The following is a 17,189-nucleotide window of genomic DNA, read 5'->3' as shown; positions in this document are numbered from 1 at the left end:
CACTAGTACTTCACTTGCAAATTAGATTATTTTGCTTAGAAACAAGTATCAAAATTAAGAGTACACCATCCAATTCTTACCCATTTATTCCTAATTAGCTATTGAGGGCAACAAGTCTCAGGGTGGAATTAACTTTGAGTTAATATGAATTACTTGTCAACTCCTCATTTCTTTCTTCAGCCTCATATTATATGGATGCAAGACCCTTCATTATCTTCGTTGTCCTCCTCTGCCCACTCTCCTCTTTATCTCTATCCATATCTATTTCACTATCTCTCTGTCTCTATCAATCATCTATCTATCTATCCGTCTATCTATCTATCCGTCTATCTATCTATCTATCTATCTATCTATCTATCTATCTATCTATCATCTATCTATGTATCTATCTATGTATCTATCTATGTATCTATCTATGTATCTATCTATGTATCTATCTATCTATGTATCTATCTATCTATCTATCTATCCATCCATCCATCCATCCATCCATCCATCCATCCATCCATCCATCCATCCATCCATCCATCCATCCATCCATTCATCCATCCATCTATCCATCCATCCATCCATCCATCTATCTATCTATCTATCTATCTATCTATCTATCTATCTATCTATCTATCTATCTATCTATCTATCTATCTATCCCCATATAGACTATGATGTACAGAAGTGGACATAAATCTCCATCTGAGGTCTGGTGAAGGCAAAGTGACAATATGTGACACTATGTCATCTCCCCATTCCTGAAAGCTTTGCCCCTTTTAATGCAATCTAAAACTGCAACAGCTTTTTTGGCTGCTACTCCACACTGCGCACTCACATTGCCTGGAGAAGAGAAGATTCAGGGAGGATAACAGAGCTATCTTCAAGAATATTGAAAGGTGGGACAGCTAGGTAGTGCATTGAATAGAGCACTGGCCCTGGAGTCAGGAGGACATGAGTTCAAATTTGGTCTCAGACACTTAACACAAAAATTAGCCGTATGAATTTTAGCAAGTCACTTAACCCCAACTGCCCTCCAAAAAGCAAAAATAATTTTAAAAAAGAATATGAAAGGTGTTAATACAGGGTGAGGGAATTGGTTTGTCCTGTTTGACTGTAGAGCGTGGAACCAAGACTGATGATAGAAGGCAGAGTCAAGATGGTAAAGTAAAGGCAGACGCTGATCTAAGCTCTCCCCCAAACCCCTGCAAATACCTTTACAATGGGGGAAAATGGGGTGTTTGGGGGGGAGTCAGTTAACCTTGCCCTTCTGAGAATTGGCTCAAAGAGAGAATAACATAAACACTGAATTGGGTATAGAAATCAATCTTACCCTACAGGAAAGTAGGAAGGGAAGGGGGGAAGAGAAAAGGGGGGAAGGTGATAGAAGGGAGGGCAGATTGTGGGAAGGGGTAGTTAATGGCAAACCACTTTTGAGTGAGAGGAAAGAGAGAATAGAAAAAATAGGGGGAGAGATGGGATGGAGGGAAATACAGTTAGCAATAGTAACTGTGAAAAAATTTTGAATAAAGTTTCTCTAATAAAGGTATCATTTCTCAAACATACAGAGAACTGAGTCAAAGTTATAAAAATAAAAGCCATTCCCCAATTGATAAATGATCAAAAGACATGAACAGTTTTCTGATGAAGTAATCAAAGCTCTCTATAGCAATGTTAAAAATAGTCTAATTCACTACAATTCACTACTTGTTGGAGAAATGTAAATTAATATAATTTTGAGGTTCTCTCTCATACGTATTAGAATGGTTAATAGGACAGAAAAGTAAATGACATGTTGGAGGGGATGTGGGAAAAATGAGACATTAATGCAGTGTTGGTGGCATTCTAAACTGATTCAACAATTTGACAGAGCAATTTGGGACTATGCCCCAAGGAATCTAAAAGCATGCCTACCTTTTGACTTAGCAATGCCACTGTTAGGTCTGTATCTCAAAAGAGATAAAACAAACAAACAACTACCACAAAAAAAGGAAAATGTATTCTAGGTACAAAAAACATTTCTAGCAGCTCATTTCAGGGGGCAAAGTTGAGTGGATGCCCATCGATTGGAGAATGACTGAACAAGCTGTGATATGCGATTATGATGGAATACTACTGTACTCTAAGAAATGATGAGCAGGATGCTCTCAGAAAAACCTGGGAAGGCTTGCATGGGCTGATGCAAAGTAAAATGTACTGTGTACAAAGTAACAGCAATATTGTGCCATGATCAGCTGTGAATGACTTAGCTATTCTCAGCAATACAATGATCCAAGACAACTCTGAAGGTGTTGATGATTAAAATGCATGATGAATGCATTTGATGCATTTTGATGCAATCAAATGCAATTTGATGAATGCAAATGATGAAGAAAGAACTGATGGTGTCTGAATACAGATTGCATCACACTTTTAAAAACTTTATTTTTTTCCTTATTTTATTCTTTTTTTTTAATTTTTCTGGAGGTTTTTTTTATCTCTGTTTTCTTTCACAACATGACTCTTAAGGATGTTTTGCCTGACTGCACATGGGTAACCTATATGGCACTGCTTGCCTTCTCAGTGGGGGGTTGGGGAAGGAGGAAAAGAGAGAATTTGGAACTCAAAGTTTTCAAAACAAATGTTAAAATTTGTTTTTACATGAAACCAGGGGAAATAAAATCACAGAGAAAACAAAAAGACTGATGGTGGGAAACTGCAAATAGACAAAATTATTCTTTTTTTTTGCTTCTTGGAGGGCAGTTGGGGTTAAGTCACTTGCCCAAGGTTACACAGCTAGTTTGTGTGTGTGTGTGTGTGTGTGTGTGTGTCTGTGTGTGTTAAGTGTCTGAGGCTGGAACCTAACTCGGGTCCTCCTGACTCCAGGGCCAGCACTTTACTCACTGTGCCACCTAGCTGCCCCCACAAAATTATTTTTGATACTGGGGGACAACAAACAAACCAAGTTCCTAAAATGATTGCTGTCCAAGGGTGGAATGGCATGCTGCAGGAGCTGGCAGCATGCTCCATCTTGGAGGCAGAGGCTGGACAAGCTTTTGTGTCTTGGGTTGGGTAACCATTTTTCTCTGTATAGGGGTGAGAGCAGATGACCTTGGAGGTAGTTTTAGAGTACGGAATCTAAGAACCCCCAAATTTTATAAAGGTGGAAACTGAGGCCAAGAGATATTGATAGGATCATAGATTCATAACTGGAAGGAATACTGGAATTAAAGGGTCATAGACATTGAGCCAAACGTGACAGGTGAGCTCATTGAGTGTAGTGACTCCTTGTGTGCACATTGTCCAGATGCCACTGGGGTCCTTGACTGCCCACAAACTTGTTTTCTGTCATTCAGTGATAAGTTATACAAGACATTAGTAACTAACCGAAATATTTAAAACAAAATCCATTACTCACCAGTTAACAGGTCAAAGAAAAAGAACATAGAGTTCTCAAAAGAATTTCAAACTATTAACAAACCTTACAAAATGCTGTTCCAAAGTACTATTAATAGGAGAAATGCATCAAAACAACTCTGAAGCTTTACTTCCCATTCAGCAGATGGGCAAAGGTGAGAAAAGATGTAATTAGTCCATTTTGTGGGGGCAGGAAAAACAAGCAGGCTAAACGCAGTGTGGACGGGGCTGGGAATTTGCCCTGAGCCTGGAATGCAGTTTGGAATTCTGCTGAGAAATTGGGCTTTACTGTCATAATAGAGATAGCAAACATTTATATCATGCTTCCTATGTGCCAGGAGCTGCACTAAATACTGTAGAGATATCATATTCAATCCCATGATGTAACTGTTGCTGTTATCTCCATTTTACATATGAGGAAACGGAGGCAGGCAGAGGTTAAATGACTTACCCAAAGTCACACAGGTAGTAAGTGTCTGAGATCTTCTTTACCCAGGTCCAGCACTCGATTCACTGTGACACTCACATGCCTTTATCTTATGACCCTAACACTCCATTGCTAGGTTCTCAACCCTAACAAGGATATTGGAAGAACAAAGACTCCACAGGAACCATTAAAAAAAGAGTCCATTTTATAGTAGGAACAAACACCTAGAAACAAAGTAATACTCAGCAAATGGACATAATATGGCCAATGGATATAATGGAATATTACTTTTCCATAAAGAAAAGAAATGAATATTGATGAATTTGGAAAACATGGAAAGATTTATATAAACTGGTAAGGGAGGTAAAAAAAGACCAGGAAAATGATCAACAGCCAGATTCCCACAATGCAAGTAGATGGGAAAACAGCAATAACACAATGAAAGGGCTACAGAAAGGACTAAAAATATACAATGAACAAGCTTACGCCTAGGGGAGCATTGAGAAAATGTGCCTCTCTCTCTAGACTGTGGAGGTGGGGGACCATGTATATGGAATAGTATATACACATGATTATAGATGTGTATCATGTTATACACATAAGCACAGACAGTCCATGCTTGTCTGAAGTGAATGTGGTAAAAAATTTTAATGAACTGCCCCCCCCCTTGCCCCTTCTTTCATTTAAAATTTTTTTTTCTTGCAGGGGCTGATTCCCTGAGTAGAAGAGAAGCAATACATTTCTGAATTTCTGTGATATGAAAAAGGCAACAATTAAACTAATATATTATTAAAGTTATGTAACCAACGAGTTTACTGAGGGAGCAAGGGAAGGGGAATGGGGAGACTGAATAAGAGGCTGAACTGAGCAGAAATATGCAGCCTGGATTACCGCCCCCCCCCCGCCACAAACACTCATGCACACATCTGTACATCGCCTGCACATGTGGGCATTTACATGTCTGCACAAACACATACAATGTAAACAGAAAGAACCTAAAAGAAATCTGATTATATAATCATCCTGAGCCAACTTGGCCTAAAGAAGAAATCCAAACTCTGCTTGCTTTCTTCTCTTAACTTTTTGGGCCACTGCAGATATGGAAAGCAGTATTTGCTGTAGGCTCTGTGTGTGCTTGTGTATGCATGTGTGCAATGTGTATGTATGTTCATGAATGTGTATGTGTGCAATGCATGTGTGTGCATTGTATGTACAATAATTTTACGTGTGTGCAATGTACTCACACATGTATGTGCACGTTCATATATGTGTGTTCGTGCATATGTGAGCATGCATTGTGTGTGTATGTGTGTTTATGCATGTGTATGCATGAACCCACCAGTTCATTGAAAAGCCTGGATATCTGTGAAGGCTCTCTGTGGAGGGGTAGTGGTGTTTTCTAATCTGAATGTGCTATAAACCCAAAGACATTAACACAAATCAGGAAAGAGAATCAGCCTCAAGTGTCCAATGGCAAGTATTTCTCCCACTTTGTTGAGCAGTCGCTTTTACAGGAAACCATGTAATTTTAAAGCTCTCTGCGAAAGGAATAACCTTTTCACCTCAAACATCTTAGATTGATCCACTCCAGGAGTTATTAGTGCTGGGTTGAGAAAAAAATAATTCTGTCCAGTTTCTTCACCACTAAAGCTTCCCCCATGGCCATGTACTCAAGAAAAAAAAAATCAATGTGTCAGATGGAGAAGGGCCTTTGGCTCACATCACAAGAAGAGTGTTGAAAGAATCAGAGATGCTTAACCTGAAGTAGGGAAGACTTGGGGGCTTGAGGGGCACGATAGCTCTTTTTAAGCATTTGAAAGGTCATCGTTCGGAAGAAGAATTAGGCATGTTCTATCTGGCCCAAGAGGGCAGAATGAGTAGGGATGGAGAGAAGCTGAGAAGACAGAACTCTACGTGTGGTGGAAAGGAAAATTCTTCACAATTAGATGTGTCCAAAAGCTGCCTGGGGAGGGCATGAGCTCCCCACCTTGGAGGGGTCTGGGAAAAGACTGGATGGCCATTTGCTGGGGACCTTGTGGAGGGAGGTGATTCTTATTTGGGCACTGGAAGGAAAAACAATCACCCCACCTCTCCCTTCAAATTTCAAAATTGTCATTTGCTATTATATGATTATGTAACTTGATTTGATTTGGTGGCTTCCTCAGCTACTTGTAGCCAAAATTTCATCAGGCCAGAAAATTCCAACAACGTGCACTCTGGCCTTGTGGGCAGTTGGAAGAGCTTGCCTTAACACAGAGAAGGCTTGGGGTCCAGAACTCTTCCCCTCTGGCTATCACTATAAAAAGCAACACAATTTCATTTAGAGAGGATTGGGTGTCTGGATGGGTTTAACAGCTTGGTCACAGCCTGGGAGTCTCATAAAATCGCCCTCAGTGTTGATCCTGGAGATGTATGACTATCTGGGTCTAGAGAAGAGAGAGCTGCCCCTAAGAAGGAAAGCCTTTGGGGGAGTGGGTGAGAAGAAGGAATGGAATGGATGAGGAAGAAATGGTCCTCAGGTTTGGTCCCAGGGTCCTCATCCTGCATTGTCCCCTGCCCTCATTGGCTAGAAGAGAGCCTCATGGAGTTGGGAGGGCAGGAGGAATTGGATACTTTCATCCTGATAAGATCCCTGGGCCAGCCACAGGTGAGCCAGTGTCCACATTGGGAGCTAAGTCAAGCCAAGCCAAATCACTGGATCTGACAGAGATGACTATACAAGGAGCCCAGGAGAAAAGTCAGCAGAGGTGGCCTTGAGACTCGGCTCTGAGACATGGAGAGACAAGCCACTTAATACTTATGGGTCATGGTGAGGGAAGGCTTCACCTTAATAGCACCTGCCTCTCTCAGCTGTCATGAAAATCAAGAGATATTTGTAAAGCACTTAGAAAAACACACCTGTAAAGTGCTGCAGAAACTTGCAGTTGTTGCTACTGTTGCTGTTGTGTGATAGAGCGGCCAAGCTCTGGGGACCAAACTGCCAGGCTTGGGAAAGTGGATGCAGAGCCCACATTTGCTAAATGAGTGGAAGGTCATAGAATGTCGGAGCTTTGAAACTATCCGGTGTGAACCCCTGAGGTTGAGGAAGTTGAACTCCAGAGAGTACAAAGAATTTTCCCAAACTCACCCAGTGGATGGGATTCAAGCCCAGGTTAATTTCCAGTCTCACAGAAACTTCCATTCATTATTTGAAAGTAATTTATGAAGGGATGCCATCCCCCCAGACCAATCTTTATTGATGCTGGTGCAGAGGTCTTGAGCTCTCCCAGTCTACCGTGGGCTGTTTCCTCTCTCTGAGGGTTGGTCTTGTGTCTCATCTTTCTTTGTATGACCCACCCCATGAGCCCTGATCATATAAAATGCTTCATTCAGGTCTGCAAAGCAGAGTGGAATTGTTTTTCCCTAGCTATGTGCTCTTATCCTCCAACTGATCTGCCTTAGAGGAGTCCCCAGTGGGCAGCCCCCAGTCCATTTGAAGCCTCCTCACAATGCTTCTGTGGACAGTAGCAATAATTAGCCCATAAGCAAAAGACATGCCTGACTCTCTTCTTGTTTTTAGCCACCCAGGGGTCCTCATCACCGAAAGGTAGAGGGAGAGCTATGCTCCCTAAGAAGTAGAACCTGAAACCCCCAAATGAGAACGTTCCTCTGAAGCTTCACTATGATGGGAAGTCTGGGAAGGGGGCACACTGGTCTCCTGCTGGTCAGACAGTGGAGCTTCTAAAAGGTCTGATGGACCAGCCACAGACTGGGGTCTAATGCCCAAGGACCAGCCAAGTTAAACAAGGAGCAGCCTTCACCAGCAGCGCAACCCCTAGAGGCCAGGGCAACCAAAGAGCATCCTGGAGAAATGGCATGGAGAGACCCCATGCTGAGAAACTCATGGCCATAACTGCTATAAAAAGTCATAGCATCTGCGCTGAACGCCTGAAACACATGGGCCACATCTCATATTTTTCACACGTGCTTGGGACTTCTCAGTTCACAAAGCACCATGGAATCCATTCTCTTACTGGATCTCCCTGAGTAATACTCCCCACTAATACCTCCATGGTATTTTCTGACCAGAAGCAGAACTGGGATAGTCATAACCATTTTACAGATGTGGAATGAAGAGTCTTGACAAACACTCCACAGTTGAGTCTTCTATCTTCAAGTCTAATGCTCATACGATTGTCCTTAAGAATATTTCTTTTTCAGGGATGGCACAGTGAATAGAACAATTGCCCTAGAGTCAGAAGGAACCGAGTTCAAATCTGGCCTCAGACACTTAACACAAAACCAGCCATGTGACCTTGGGCAAGTCACTTAGGGCCAATTGCTCCAAAAAGAAAAAAAAAAAGAATATTTCTTTTTCTTCACATGTCAAGAGAGTCCAAAAATAAATTGTAAAAAAAAAACAACAAAAAACAAACCAAACAAACATAAACAGGAGAGATAAATGAGATAATATAACTGAAGTGTTTTTACCTCTTGAGCAGCAATGTGCTAGGTTTCAAAGGTAATACTGGGTAATTAAGGCAAGAAATGGCCCAATTCCAAGGAGACACCTTCTGCCAGTTTGTTGTAGAACTCTTTACTTTTGCTTTGGAAGTTTCCTGGATGGACCTCCTCCCGAGACGTGACTTTGATGTCTAAACCCTGCATCATCTGCTCCCCTACTTTGAAATGTAGTCCTTATTGTAAGATTCCACATTAATTCTGTAATTAGAGCCTCTATACGATTTCTCCAAAATCATTAAAGAGAAGCCATGGAATGTTTGGGGATGGAATGCTGCTAACTAACTGCCTATGAGGCTTTGAATCAGAAGAGTCAGAAATCATGTCAAATGCCCAAGAGTTTCAATTAAAAAATGTTTACTTCTACAAAAATAAAAAAAATAAAAATAACACAGGGTGCTTATGGCCCCCTCCAAAGGTCCAAGCCTCATTAAGAAGGACTTGAAAGAGAATGTTCATCATGGCGTTATAGAATCTCATAGGTAGAAGTGCATCCTTGGAGGTCAGCCTGTCCCACTTCCCTCTCAATTCAGAATCATCTCTAAGGCAAAGCTGAACTCATTATTTTTGTCATTGTATCGCTAGTCCCTAACACATGGTAGGGAATCAATAGTGGGGGATCATTTGATTACAGGATTAAAACTTGGAAAATATCTTAAAGATCACAGGGTTAGGGGACAGAGCCAAGGTGGTGGAGAAAAGGCAAGGACTCACCTGAGCTCTCCCAAATTCCCTTCCAAACAACTTTTAAAAATGCCTCAAAAGAAAATCTGGAAGTGTACATTATTTGAACCTCTTTTTGAATTGCTACATAGTGAACTACAAGAAAATAATTTCTTGTATATTCGAATGAAAATGACTGAGTTTAAAAAACTTAAGACCTTTGATCAATCTAATGCTTAACCATCATTCCAAAGCACTGAGACTTTTGAATTCACTACTTCCTAACTGAGAGTTGAGGGGTTAGATATGTCCAGTGATATATGCATGTAGGGATGTATTTGTTTGGTTATATATTTTTTCTAGAGCTTTGTTTTTCTTTTCTCAGTGGTGTTGGGCGTGGGGAGGTGAGACAAAGAGGGCTAATGTTGTTAATTGAAGAAATTGTTTAAAAAAAATTAACAATACATGTGTACACACCATAGCTTAAGAACCCTTCTACGATACCATGATAACTACCTAGCATGAAAAATCATGGTGTTTCTCTTGGAATCCAAGAGTCTCTGAATTTCAGTGGCACAGAATTCACTACCTTCCAAGATAACACATTCAAGAAATTCTGCACTGAAGGATGTCTATAAAACAAGCTGATCCTCTCAGCAGCACTAATCCTAATGACCAGGCATCACCTGTATTCACCAAGCAAAAGCCTGCCCTACATTGTCCTTTTCTTCTCAATTGCCTGTATTAGAAATCCTGCATTTGAAATTTAGATCTGTGAGGCATTTTAGTATGAAGTCCTCTTGCCTGAGGTAACAAAGTGGGCACAATAAAGAGTATCCAGAGGGAGAATCTGGGAGGACTCCCATGGAGTCTCTGTGGAGTGACCCTTCTTTCATTCCATCAGGTTGGGGGCAGGTGATCTCAATGATCCCTTCCAGAGTGGACATTCACCCACTCTAATCAATAGGATCCAGATGCATGGTGATGCGATGTCATCTGAGGATGGAGACAGAGGAATCTCCAACTCAGCCAGTCCAAAAGAGAACTCATCTCCCTTCCTTCCAAGCTGCTCGCTCTTCTCATCTTTCCTGCCACCGTCCTCTCACCCACCCAGCCTTGCCAGATCAGTGCTGCCCTTGGCTTTTCACTCTAATGCCACACATGCACTCTGTCCAATCTGATCCTGTCTTCACAACGCCCCTCACACACACTTTCTTCTCTCCACTCACATAGTCACAACAAGTTAATGCCTTCTTTATCTTTCTTTTTGTTAATTTTATTTGAATTTGAAAAATAAAAGCATTTCCATAACACAATAGAATAGAAAAAAGACGATTGTACATGAAAATGCAAATACCTTACATAACGCTTCCTCTTAAATATATAATGTCGTTGTCATGTAACTTACTTTCCCCCCTTTTTTCTTCCTTCCTGTTCCAAAGCATCACATATTCATCTGCCAATGGGATTTTTCTAAAGCACAGGTGTGACCATGCCATCCCTTGCTCAAGGAGGTCCAATGCCCCACCCCCCAGTTCCCTCCAGGATCAAACTCTTACCTTTCTAACCTGGCCCCTCTCTACCTTTCTAATCTTCTTTCACCTTATTTCCCTCCAAACATTCTCCAACCCAGCTAGAAGATGCCAGTCTCTGTTCCCCATATCTACAGCCATATCTCTCATCTCTCTCCCTTTGCACTGACCGTCCCTCTTATTAAATGGCTGGAATGCTTTGCCTTCTCAACTCTATTTCTTCATTTCCATTAACACTCAGCTCAAATTAAACCTTGGGCAAGGTCCTTCTGAGTTCTCCTCTCCCCCAGCTAGCTGATTCTTCACTTCTCAAATTACCTTCCATGGCTCTCTTCTTCTTCCTCCCCCTCCCTCCCTTCCTCTATCTCTGCCTCTGCCTGTCTCTGTCAGTGATTCTGTCTGCCTTCCTCCTTCTCCTCCCTATCCCATTCCTCCACCTCCTAGCTCTCTCTCTCTCTCTCTCTCTCTCCCCTCTCCCCCCCTCTCTCCTGCTCTCCTCTCCCTAAATGCTTTCATGCCCTCTCCTTGGAATGTGATCTCCTCTCAGGCAGGGATTGGCTTCACCTTTGGATCCCTAGTACTGTTCACAGGTTTTGATATGTAGAAAGCATTTAACAATGCTTATTGACTGACTTTTTGAGTTGAAGAAATCAGTGAAGGCCCTTTGGAGGAGATGCATTTTGAGTTCATTTTCAAACCTTACACGGAACTTTTTAAAAAGCTAATTTTGCAGATGCTTATGCTTGCCCACCATAACCCCTGCTTCCTAAAAGCTATTCCACTAGAGAATTGGCCCCCAAAGGCCACATGACAGTGGCAGAGCTTCAGGGCCAGGCCTGCAGATGGGCCGAGTATCTCTCTGACAATCGCTCGCCTCTGCAGGAGAGGAGCCTTGCCTGGAGTTGCTGTGGTACGGGTCAAGAACAGCCGATTGGGGGTGACTGAGGAAGGCCACGTCAGCCCGAGGATGTCAGGCTCACTTCTTGCCATTTGGGGCCAGGTTCCTCTTCTGTAACATGAGAGGGTTGACGCAGATAACCTCCGGGCCCTCTGGGTGGGCCATGACTCTAAGACCCTGAGCATGGGCGTGATAAGAACTGACACCTCTGTAATGCTTCCTACATGCCAGGCTTTGTGCTAAGTGCTTTACACTTACTGTCTTATTTGAGCCTCTCAAGAGTCCTGGGAAATAGGCACTACTATTGTCATCCCCATTTAGCAATTTAGGAAACTGAGTAAGAGAGAGGTTAAGTGACTTGCCCAGGATCACCCAGTTAGTAAGTGTCTGAGGCAGTATTTGAACTCAGGTCTTCCTAACTCCATCACTCTACCCCTTATACAACCCAGCTGTCCCTTATTAGGAAATATTAAGACATATCCAAACCATCCTGCCCATGTACCTGAAACCCTGATCCTAACAAACAGAATCAAATCACACTGTTAAGAGAAGCTTGCTGTTCAGTCCCAGGAATCCACTTTGGATATTAACAGACTCCAGAGATAGTTGACCCCTGGCTTTGCTGGCCCTTATTGGTTCAATAAAGCAGGAAGATGGAAATGCGATTGTCTGTTTGACGGGATCTGACAGTGATCGTCCTTCTGAACAAACCCCCAATGCCATGCTCCTTTACGTCTTCAGCCCTCGTCCACTTCATTCTCCATCTTCAATCCAATAGCAGCATGAGTTTTTATCACTGTGGTTGAAATGTTATGGCAGAAATAACCATATGAGTGGGAGGAAAACACCATGTTCCACCATAAAGCTGCATAAACACAGAATTAAATTAAAAGTTCAGTGCTCAGCTTGGTCTTTCCTGCTAATTTATGGGCCTGGCCTTCAAAATAATAAAATGAAAGGTTTGTGTGACTTTTTAAAAAGTGGTCTGCCATGCAAATCCCAGTTCCCAGAGGCCCTCACTCATAGCTGATCCCCTGGGCTTGGTTTCTTCAGAGCTCTGGATACCATGACTTATTGAACATCCACTGGGCAGACTTCAGCCAATTGCCCTCAGGGCATGTTTCCGTGACTGAAGCTTATAACTCACCCCATAAAACTGAGCTTTATATCCATTCTATTTCATCCCCTGCTTGGATTAAACAACCATACAGAGAGAGATTTTACAGCTTGGAAGTCACTCTTGTTGTCAGTATTAAAGAGGCCACCTCAATCACAGGGCCAAGGGTGATCCTTGGGAAGATGTCATGAACACCAGCTGGTGATGTTAGGCAAGTGTTGGCCTTCAGCTGGGTTTGGCTTTGTCCCTTTTTGGTGTTAAGACCTGTTGCTATGTAAGGATCACAGCACATTTGAGCTTCCTAGAAATCCAGAGGGGATATCTTTCTTTACTGATCCATTCTAGGGGATGTGGCCTATTCCATCATATGTCAGAAGCAGCTGCTGTAGTGGAAAGAAGGCTGGATTTTCAGTCAAAAGACCCCACCTTGGTCACTTACTGCCTGCACGACCTTGGACAAGTCACATCCCCTCTCCTGGGCACAGTTTCTTCACCTTCAAAATAAACAGGTGGGGAAAATGGCCTCCAAGTTCCCTTCCAGCTCAAAATCTGTACTCCTCTGATGATGAAACCATGATCTTCCCAACTCTTGAATTGCATACCATAAGAGAACTCAAACTTGGAGATAATTTTCTCATTCCTAAAGAGCTTTGCTCACAATAACCCCATGAGTCTGCCAGTGTTCTTATTTCTATATTAGAACAAAAAGACTGAGATTCAGATAGGGAAAGTGATTTGTCATGGCAACTTCCTTTTGGTCTCATCAAGTATATGCATATGTGTTTGTGTGTGTGTGTGCACATGTGTAGGCCTGTGCATGTGTGTGAGTATGCGTGTGTGCATGTGTGAGTGTGTGTGTGTGATAATCACACTGGTATTCTAATGGCACTTGAAGGTTGTCAAACATTTCATTTGACCTAATGCTGACATTAGACTCTTACTAGAGCCATGAGAATTAGGTGCTACAGCTCTGTTTATGAACCCCCTATTATGGGGAAGGAAGCTGAGAGTGAATTTGCTTGGGGTCACAAATCAAGGAAATGTCACATATGGGATTTGACCCTAAAGCTTCCTGACTAAAGGGTCTGTGCTCTACTCACTGTCCCTTCTCACAGCCCAGGCCGTGGGATGCCCTACTCACTACGTGACAAAATCTCAGCCAAGGGCAGACTGATCTTCTATGAATGTCACAGAAGTGTCACAGATCCTTGGTGCCCAAGAGTGACAAAGCAGTAGCGGTTTGTTTTACTTGGACTTGCCTCCTGCATCATTCTCAGACTAATTGGGGCATGAAGAGTTCCCAGCATCTAATCAGAAGGGAACCCAAATTCACTTTGGGCTCAGTCCTGTAAACCATCTCTGACCTTTGACTTTGGACAGAAGCTTTTCCTGAAATTAGTGTTTCCCTTTTCATTCCCCATCCATGATTTAGAAACTCCATAAATATTTGCAAAGATCTCTTTAAGAGGTAAGGGCTACGTTTAGCAATCAGATAGGAAATTCAACATAATCCAACTAAGAATATCTACCAAAATACCTTCTCTGGGTGGGGGAGGGAGTTTGGGACAGTGTCAGGAGAGACTTCCTGGCCAACAACTTCCCAAAATTAGAAAGAAAAAGGCAAAGCTAGTGAAACATTAGGAAGTAGTAAAAGATGCTGGTGATGGGCACATCTTACACACCCCTTGTGTGTCAGGTACCGCGCAAAGCTCTGGGTACACAGAGAAGGAGCAGAGGGTCCTTGCCGCTGAAGCAGCCACATCCTCCCAGGATCCTGGGCTTCACTAGAGACCTCCTGGGCTGGTGGTGACAGTTCTACTGCCTATGGCCTGGGTCAGAGGATACCTGGAGCATGAAATTCAGTCCCTGATAGTGACTGAGAGACAATGAGGCTCGATGGGGCCAGAGGCTGTGCTGGGTGAGGATGGGTGAGAGGAACAGGTCAGCCCTTCGACCTCGGGGACCTGGAGAAAATCATCTCCCTTCCCTTGAACTGATCCTGTCCTTCCAGAAAATGAGGGAAACTGAGCAGCTTTTAAAGCTCCTTTCCAGCTCTGTGTCCTCTGGTTCTATCGGTCCTAGATTCAAGCTAAAGAGAACACGGTGGCAGCAGGAGCATAACTCTCTTCTTCAGGTTTTTGGGAGGCTCATATAGAGAAAGGAGATTATTTGGGTCCTCCTTGGCACAAGGGGCCAGAACTAAGTGGGATAGAGAGATGTGTGCTTTCTGAAAAAAAAAAAACTATGAAGGAAGGAAGGAAGGAAGAAAGGAAGGAAGGATGGAAGGAAGAGAGGGAGGAAGGGAGGGAGGAAAGGAGGGAGGGAGGAGAAAGGAAGAGAGGGAGGGAGGATGAAAGGAAGGAAAGGAGAAAGGGAGGGAGGAAGGAAGGAAGGAAGGAATGAAGGAAGGAAGGAAGAGAGGGAGGGAGGGAGGGATGGAGGAGAAAAGAAGGGAGGGACGGAGGATGGAAGGAAGGAAGGGAGGAAGGGAGGGAGGAAGGAAGGAAGGAAGGAAGGAAGGAAGGAAGGAAGGAAGGAAGGAAGGAAGGTAAAGAGGGAGGAAGAGAGGGGAGAAGGCAGAGAGGTAGAAAAGAAGGAATGAATGAAAAAACCCTTTTTCATACTTAAATTCGTATGAAAGGAGAATGAACTGGCACAGGATGCAGGGTGAGAGTGACGGTGAGGTTTCTGGTTAGAGTTCAATTTGAGGCATGGATGCAGTGTGACTGCTTTTCAGATCTGTGTTGTACTAGACAGGCTGCAAGCTTCCTGCCATCTCTGAGCCTTGGTAATTCTGCAGCAGAGATGAAGTTATGGTCAGTCATTAGTATCCCACACACAAGAAGAATTCAACTGAGTATCTTATGACTTTCTTTAAATGATAAGACAACAGAGTTAGGGATTCTGAACCCCATTTACCTCCCCATGTAGCCATCTGGACATGACTGTGCATGTTCAAGTACATTTATTTCTCCCAAAGTTCCCGATTAGGCCTTAAGTCATCTAGCTCCTGCCTTGTTCTATTGCTGGGTCTGTTGCTACATTTCTTCTCCTTCTGGAGGCATAGACAGTCATTGGTACCCAAAACTATTTGGATTCTGAATCAGGTTACCTCCTCTTTGGGGCCAACTCATCCATCTGGAAGAGCCAGGGCCCTTTCTACCACTGGGTAGACACCTCAAGGGGGGATAATGGTGTGAGCTGAGGGTCAGAAGGGTTCTAAACAGCCCATTTTATGCCTGTAATTGGGTTGCTGAGTGTGACTATGCCTATGTAGCCCTCACACCTACCCTGAGTCTGACGGAACCATTTTTGATCAGGCAGGCTAAACTTGTTTCACATTAGAAACCTTAGAACATTCATCATTTGCATTTCTGTGGTATATTTCATCCCTGGACATGAAAGAGCTAGTCTGCCCACATCTCCTGAGGGGGCTCCAATAGAAAATGTCATATCCCAGCTTCCACTCTCATTTAATTACATAAGATATGTTTAAGTACTATTAGTAATGAAAGCCCACAGATGATCTCTGTAGCCTTGCCTAGTCCTGTGGGCACATATGTGCTAGATGCCTCAGGCAACTCCAGAGCAAGGCCAGTGTTTTAGCAGACTATTTATAGATGGCTAGGGACCAGGAGAGACGACTTGACTCAGGGTTTCAGGATGATTTTTCTGAGCGACTCAAAGCCCCATAGAGAAAAGCTAGTCCCTTTTTAGAGACAGCGTTCCGTAGGAAGTAGACCAAGATGTCAGGATGATCTGTATTCAAATCCTATTTCAGACATTTGCGAACCACATGATCATGGGCAAGACATTTAATGTTTCAGAGCCTCGGTTTCCTCATCTATCAGTTGGTCATAATGACCCTGTCTTGCACGGTTGCTGTGAAAATGAAATGTGATCATCTATGGAATCATTTCACAAATATGAAAATGCTACATAAATTGGAATGATTTCTCTCATTATTCCTATAGTGGCAAGGCAGGAGGAGGCCAGTTTTACAGAATAGCCAAGATCAGCTAGACCGGGGGCTCTTTGGTGATAGTATAAATTGTTTTCCTGGTTCTACAAGTCCCTCCCCCTCCCAGGTTTCTCCGATGCCTCTTTTCAGCACAGTAATAGTCCAGTGATTTAACATATCATTATTTGGTGTGTGTGTATGTGTGTGTATACATACACATATATACACATAAATAAACACATATGCATACATACACACATCCATGCATATGATGAACACCCCTTAACTTCCAGTTTTTACCAAGACAAAAGAGCTGCTATAAATATTTCTTGCACATACAAGAACTTTTAAAGCATACCTTCAGTGAAAAAACAAAGAAGAAAAAGCCTATGAAGTAGGCGTATTCCCCCCTATGCCAAGACAGCTAGACAGAAGGTAGAACAATCCAGGAGAAAAGGAAGAAGAAGAACCATTAACTTTTGGAGCTAAACCACAAGTATGAGACTCTTTCTGAAGAAGAGGAAACTGAACTAAGTAGTTTCTTTTTATTGAAAAAGAAATAATTTGTGTTTCTATCATGTACATTTCCCAATCTCTCTGTCTCTCTCTCTCTCTGTGTCTCTCTCAGTCTCTGTCTCTCTCTCTCTGTCTCTCACTCTTTCTCTCTTTCTCTCTCTCTCTCTCTCTCTCTCTCTCTCTCTCTCTCT

The sequence above is a fragment of the Petaurus breviceps genome, unplaced genomic scaffold, assembly GCF_028583685.1.
Source record: "Petaurus breviceps papuanus isolate PSGF00001 unplaced genomic scaffold, PetGlider_PUasm1.0 391, whole genome shotgun sequence".
In the NCBI taxonomy this organism is placed as follows: Eukaryota; Metazoa; Chordata; class Mammalia; order Diprotodontia; family Petauridae; genus Petaurus; species Petaurus breviceps.
Note: the sequence above shows the minus strand (reverse complement) of the source record.